Source organism: Pollachius pollachius (assembly GCF_949987615.1).
Source record: "Pollachius pollachius genome assembly, chromosome: 1".
Lineage (NCBI taxonomy): Eukaryota > Metazoa > Chordata > Actinopteri > Gadiformes > Gadidae > Pollachius > Pollachius pollachius.
The window spans coordinates 27,717,942-27,723,941 of NC_136934.1; positions in this window are offsets into that span (position 1 = coordinate 27,717,942).

Here is a 6,000-nt window from a genome sequence, read left to right on the forward strand (position 1 = left end):
ACTCCTGCTCCCACGACTGCTCTGGTGAATCCTGCTCCTGCTCCCACGACGGCTCTGGTGACCACAAAAATATTGTTGGCAAGGCGAAAAATGTTGCTTTTGTGGCACAAAACTGCAAAAAAAAAAAAAAAGCTCCACATTCGAAGGCACCACAGTCAAAAAACCTCTGATATTACCACAGATCATCACCTTGATTAAATGTGTGTTGGTCGCAAAAGAGGAATTTTTGCTGTTGCCAGGTCCTGTAAGGGTCCTGCCCACTACATACATGTCGAGAAATGTACCTGGGGCATCATGTATGCTGCCAGTTAGACTCATGCCAAAGGGCATATGACTATTGTGGCAACCCCGCGCCGGCGGACCTGGAGGAAACTCGCCAACGCTCTGAACAGCGCCCTCTCTATGGACAAGTAGTCCAAGGGAGATACATCCAGAGGTGGGTAGGAACGCGCTACATTTACTCCGTTACAAGTACTTGAGTAACTTTTTGGATCAATTGTAATTTTAGGAGTAGTTTTATTGCAACATACTTTTACTTTTACTTGAGTAAATATTTGAAGAAAGAACGATACTTTTACGCCGTTCCATTTGGCTACGTGACGGTCGTTACTTTGTTTTTTTTAGATCTTTTATTTTATTACATGCGAGATGTATTTCTATCACGTGAATAATTTAACCAATAAAAACATGATCAAATTATCTTGCCAATCAAATGCAGCAAACCGCAGATTCTGAGGATGAACAACCACACCCCTGGCCTCACATACAAAGTATGTTTGACTTGAAAAATTATAAAGAAAATAGCTACATCATGCGCTGCCTTCTTTGTGCGCCCAAACAAGTGGACATTTCAGCCTACAAGAACTCGACGTCAAACCTGAGAAAGCATGTTGCGGTAAGTTATCCCGTAGGGACGAGTACCTACCTACCTACCAGTTTTCGTCAAGATTCCTTTTGTACCCACCACTTAATTTTTTTTTTAGTTTAGTTTAATTCAACTAGTTTTTTTTTAGTTGAATTATGTAAGGGATATCATATTGTGGCGACCACGGGTGTGGGCGCCATGTTCCGGAGCCGCGGGGATTCTGGGAATTGGGGTTGTCAGTTGACAAAAGGGGTTTTGTTAATTTATTCTGTTAGGTTAAGTGGGGTTAACGGGTTTGGGGTCTTTATTGGTTGTGTGTTAATTGTGTGTTCCATTGTTGTGTGATCGGGACCATTAGTGAGAGTGTTGTGTGTGTTGGTCAGGTGTCCCGTGTTTCTGTACTGTTCGTGGTGGTAAATAAAGGCAGTCCGTAGTCGTGCGGTGTATGGGGCACGGAACTGCATAATTGTTCATCCTGGGCTCCCGTCTCGTCCTTCCCGTGCTGCTCGCCACATTGGTGTCAGAAGTGGGATTGGCCTGCGCACGCGGATAAAGGATTGGGATTGACGGTCGAGCCCATGGAAGCCCCAACCGACGCCAACGCACCCTGCGTTGTGGGAGCGCAGCGGCCCACGGACAGAGAAATGGCAGCGGTCAACCGACCCCTGGTGGCAAGGACGGCGGTGAAGCTGCCGAAGTTCTCCGGGGCAACGCAGCTTGAGCCGTACCTTGCTCAGTTCCGGCTTGTTGAGTGGCACAACGGCATGGGTGCCGGGGAGGCGGTCGTCCACCTAGCCCTGGCGCTGGAGGGGACGGCGGTGCAGGCGCTCCTGGACCTGGCCCCACAGGACCAACGGGACCTCCGGGCCTTGATCCGGGCGTTGGAGAGGCGTTTCGGGCAGCGGGCGGCCGTGAACGACAGCCGGGAGCTGCTAACCAGCCGCCGCCGCCAGGAGGGGGAACGGTTGGGGGTCTACGCAGCCGATGTACTACAGTACGCCCAGCGGGGCTACCCCGACTTCCCTGCTGCGGCTAGGGAGGAACTAGCCCTTCATGCGTTCCTTCAGGGACTTTCCCCGCCGCAGCTGGGGCAGCACGTCCGCCTCATCATGCCCCCGACCCTCGATGTGGCCCTCGACGTGGCGGAACGGGCAGAGCGGGAGTTTTGTGAGCAACCCAGCCTGCAGCCGTCCACGGAGGATGATTGCCAGGACCAGTGTGGTCCGGCCAAGTACTGCTGCCGCCGCTGTGGTGCCCGGGAGGACGCGGCTGGGACAGCCCTCTCCCGTGGCACAATGCCAGTGGCATTCCAGTCCGGGCAGGACAAGGACCGGGTCCGGAAACCCAGGCCACCGGACCTCGAGCCGGAGCAGTGTCGGTGGGTCAAGGATTGCGGGCGGACTGGACAGCGTCCAGTCCATCCCAGCCGCCGGCGTGGCCGTCGGAGGGCCAGGCGTCGGAGGGCGGCGGAGGATGGGGTGAACGGACGGCGCTCCAGCGCCGCCCTATGGCAGGAACTGGTGGGGGCCCCGATGGCAGTGGTCCCCGACCACACCCCCAGGACTTCTAGGGACTGTTGGAGACGGGCGTCCCAACCAAGGAGGAAGGCTGCGCTGAACGGGGCCGCCGCTGGCAGGGGCCAAGGCGGCGGCGCCGACCCCCTGAACATTCGGGACTATGTGTTGGGTGTTGGGGTCGACGGGACGTCTGACCCCTAAGGTGGGGGCTGTGTGGCGACCACGTGTGTGGGCGCCATGTTCCGGAGCCGCGGGGATTCTGGGAATTGGGGTTGTCAGTTGACAAAAGGGGTTTTGTTAATTTATTCTGTTAGGTTAAGTGGGGTTAACGGGTTTGGGGTCTTTATTGGTTGTGTGTTAATTGTGTGTTCCATTGTTGTGTGATCGGGACCATTAGTGAGAGTGTTGTGTGTGTTGGTCAGGTGTCCCGTGTTTCTGTAATGTTCGTGGTGGTAAATAAAGGCAGTCCGTAGTCGTGCGGTGTATGGGGCACGGAACTGCATAATTGTTCATCCTGGGCTCCCGTCTCGTCCTTCCCGTGCTGCTCGCCACAATATGTATAGAAGGCCGATCATTATCGGGAATATAAGCCCCTTCAGGGCGAACCGGACACCTCCACTTTGCGTCGGTGTCCGGTTCGCCCTGAAGGGGCTTATTTTCGATAATGTTCGGCAACGTTCTACACATTATCCCGCTTATTACAAGGCTACTTGCCAAAACTAAAAAATAACTTCACACGGTGTCTTTTTACAATGTATTTGTTACCAGCATTCGTAACGTTGATCAGCAGAGAAATAGTCAGCCAAAGACGTCGAAGTCGCTAAGCAACCAGCGTACTCGGTTGCTAAGTGACGTCAACGTCTTTGGCGGACTATTTCTCTGCTGATCTGGGCTTATTTACCCGATATTGACCGGCGTTCTATACATTATCCCTTAATTAGCACTGTATGCCCCATAACATTTCAATATATTATAATTTGTTGGCATAATGTGTTAATTTTAATGGATAAATCTCTCATAGCCTTAGCCTATATTTTTCTGTCCACAGAGGGTTCACCCTAACAAACTGACGACGTACACAAACCTAATCGAGTCGAACAGAAAGTGAAAATCCTCCTCTTCTCATGAACCTGTGAACAAGGCCAATATCATAAGTTCCCTCACTAGCCCACAGAGGGTTACGCAAACAGCTTTAGACAAGCTATTGGTTAATTTTGTATGTGAAGCTGGCCAACCATTTTCTGTGGTTGAGAAACCATCCTTCAAGAGAATGATAGAAACTTTGCAACCTCAGTGTACAGTAATGACGAGGAAAACATTATGTTCTACAATACAGGCAGCTGCAAGCAGCATGAAGAGCATCATCATTAAAAAGTTGAGTGCTGTGAACCATGTAGCTACCACAACAGACTGCTGGTCTGCCAGACAACGTAGTTATCTAGGTGTCACCTGTCACTGGATAGACCAAACAACACTGGAGAGGCAATCTGCTGCATTAGCTTGTAAACGGCTCAGAGGCTCACACACGTTTGACGTTCTTGCTTGTGCATTAGAGGAAATACATTCTGAGTACAAAATCAGAGAAAAAGTGACTAGGACGACAACGGACAGTGGCTCAAACTTTCTGAAGGCCTTTCGAGTCTATGGGGAGGAGAGCGAAAACGTTGCTGAAGTACAGGAGGAGACAGACTCCATCATTGATGATGCATCAGAAGATGAAAGTGACTTAGAGGTGGACTATCAAGATGTATCTGCCATTCTAGGAGACGACACCGGCCTGGAGTACCAACTCCCAAAGCATCAAAAGTGTGCATGCCATCTTCTCAATCTCATATCAACAGTTGATGCCACAGCTGCAGAAGCTGGCAGCGAAACATACAAGAGGCTGTCGCGGTCTGCTTTTGCAAAGTGTCATGCTCTGTGGAATAAAACCAGCAGGTCAACCATGGCTTTTGAAACAGTGCAACGTGAGTGCAAATTGCAGTTCCTTCGACCCAACCAGACGCGCTGGAGCTCCTTGTTCTTCGCTGTAGAAAGGGTTGTCCGCATCCAGAAGGAACAAGGAGAAACAGCAATTCGAAATGTATGCACAGCATTGAAGATAAAGATGTAAGTTGGCAAATCCCACATTGTTTGTTAAAGTTTTGAAGAAAGGTATAAGCCTTGAAATGAAATAGTTAATTTGCTATTTTAATTTATTTTGTAATTCAAATGGCTGTCAGCTTGATCTGTACATCTTTTATAGGCTCAATCCAGCTGAGTTGGGATTCTTGGCTGAATATGCTGCTGTTATGAAGCCTGTCACCCTGGCCCTCAACATCCTCCAGGGTGAATCATCAGTGCATATGGGCTTCCTGCTGCCAACAATTAACCTGTTGCAGGACAAGCTGAACAAGCAGGAGTCAGCTTGCAAAGTGTGTACACCACTTATAGACGCTCTGCAGCATGGGATCCAAAAACGCTTTGGAGAGGCAATGAAAGACCCTGAGCTGATTGCAGCAGCTATACTGCTACCAAGGTTCAGAGCATCCTGGACCACAGATGACTACATCCTCAAATCTGGTAATATACTTATATATCAATTCAAATCTAAATCAGTTAGCCTAATTATATTAATCAATATAACTACAGATTGACAAGAGCTAAAATCTCTGAGAGCTCTTAAGATTTAACACCAGCTGCTTGGCAGCAATAGAAAAGTAAAAAATAATGTGAAGAACTAATTCTTTTGAAAATAATGTATCTTGCCACAGGCCTTGACTACATTAAAAAACACTTGGACAGCAGCCTGGATGTAAATGCCGATGTCTCCTCCACCAGCAGCGATGAAGATGACTTCTTTGCATCAATGAAGGCAGGATCAACACAAACAGGAGAGGTTGAGAGGTACCTTGCATGTCCATCCACTGGAGGCATGGATCTGTTACATTCGTTCCCTCAAATCAAGAAACTGTCATTAAAAATCAACACAAGTCTTCCAGCGTCTGCAGCCTGTGAGAGACTCTTTAGCCATGCAGGGCTCCTGTTCACAAGTAAAAGAACACAAATTCACTGCAAAAATCTGGAGAGCCAACTGCTGTTGAAGTTTAACAGTCACTTCAAAGAGTGATTCTTTGAAGTCACACACTAACAAACAAACTCACACACACTCAAACAGACACAAACTCACAATAACACAGACACAAACTCACACACACTCACAGACACAAACTCACACACTCACAATCACACAGACACAAACTCGCACACACTCACAATCACACAGACATAAACTCACACACACTGACAATCAAACAGACACAAACTCACACACACTCACAATCAGACAAGCTCAAGGAATTGGTTTAAAAATGTTTAGGTGCAAAATAATTGCAAGTTATTATTATTATTTGTTATTATATAGTTAACAGTTATAAGTGTATTGGTTTTAATGCATCTTTAGCCATGCAGGGTATCCTGTTCACAAGTAATAGATCTGCAATAATCTTTCACTGCAATAATCTTTCACTGCAATAATCTTGAGATATATCGAATTCATTTTAATTGTATTTAAAGGTTGATGTATTTAATTTTGCAAAGATTTAATTTGTTATTGTTTTAGTTCAAGGGTTATACATT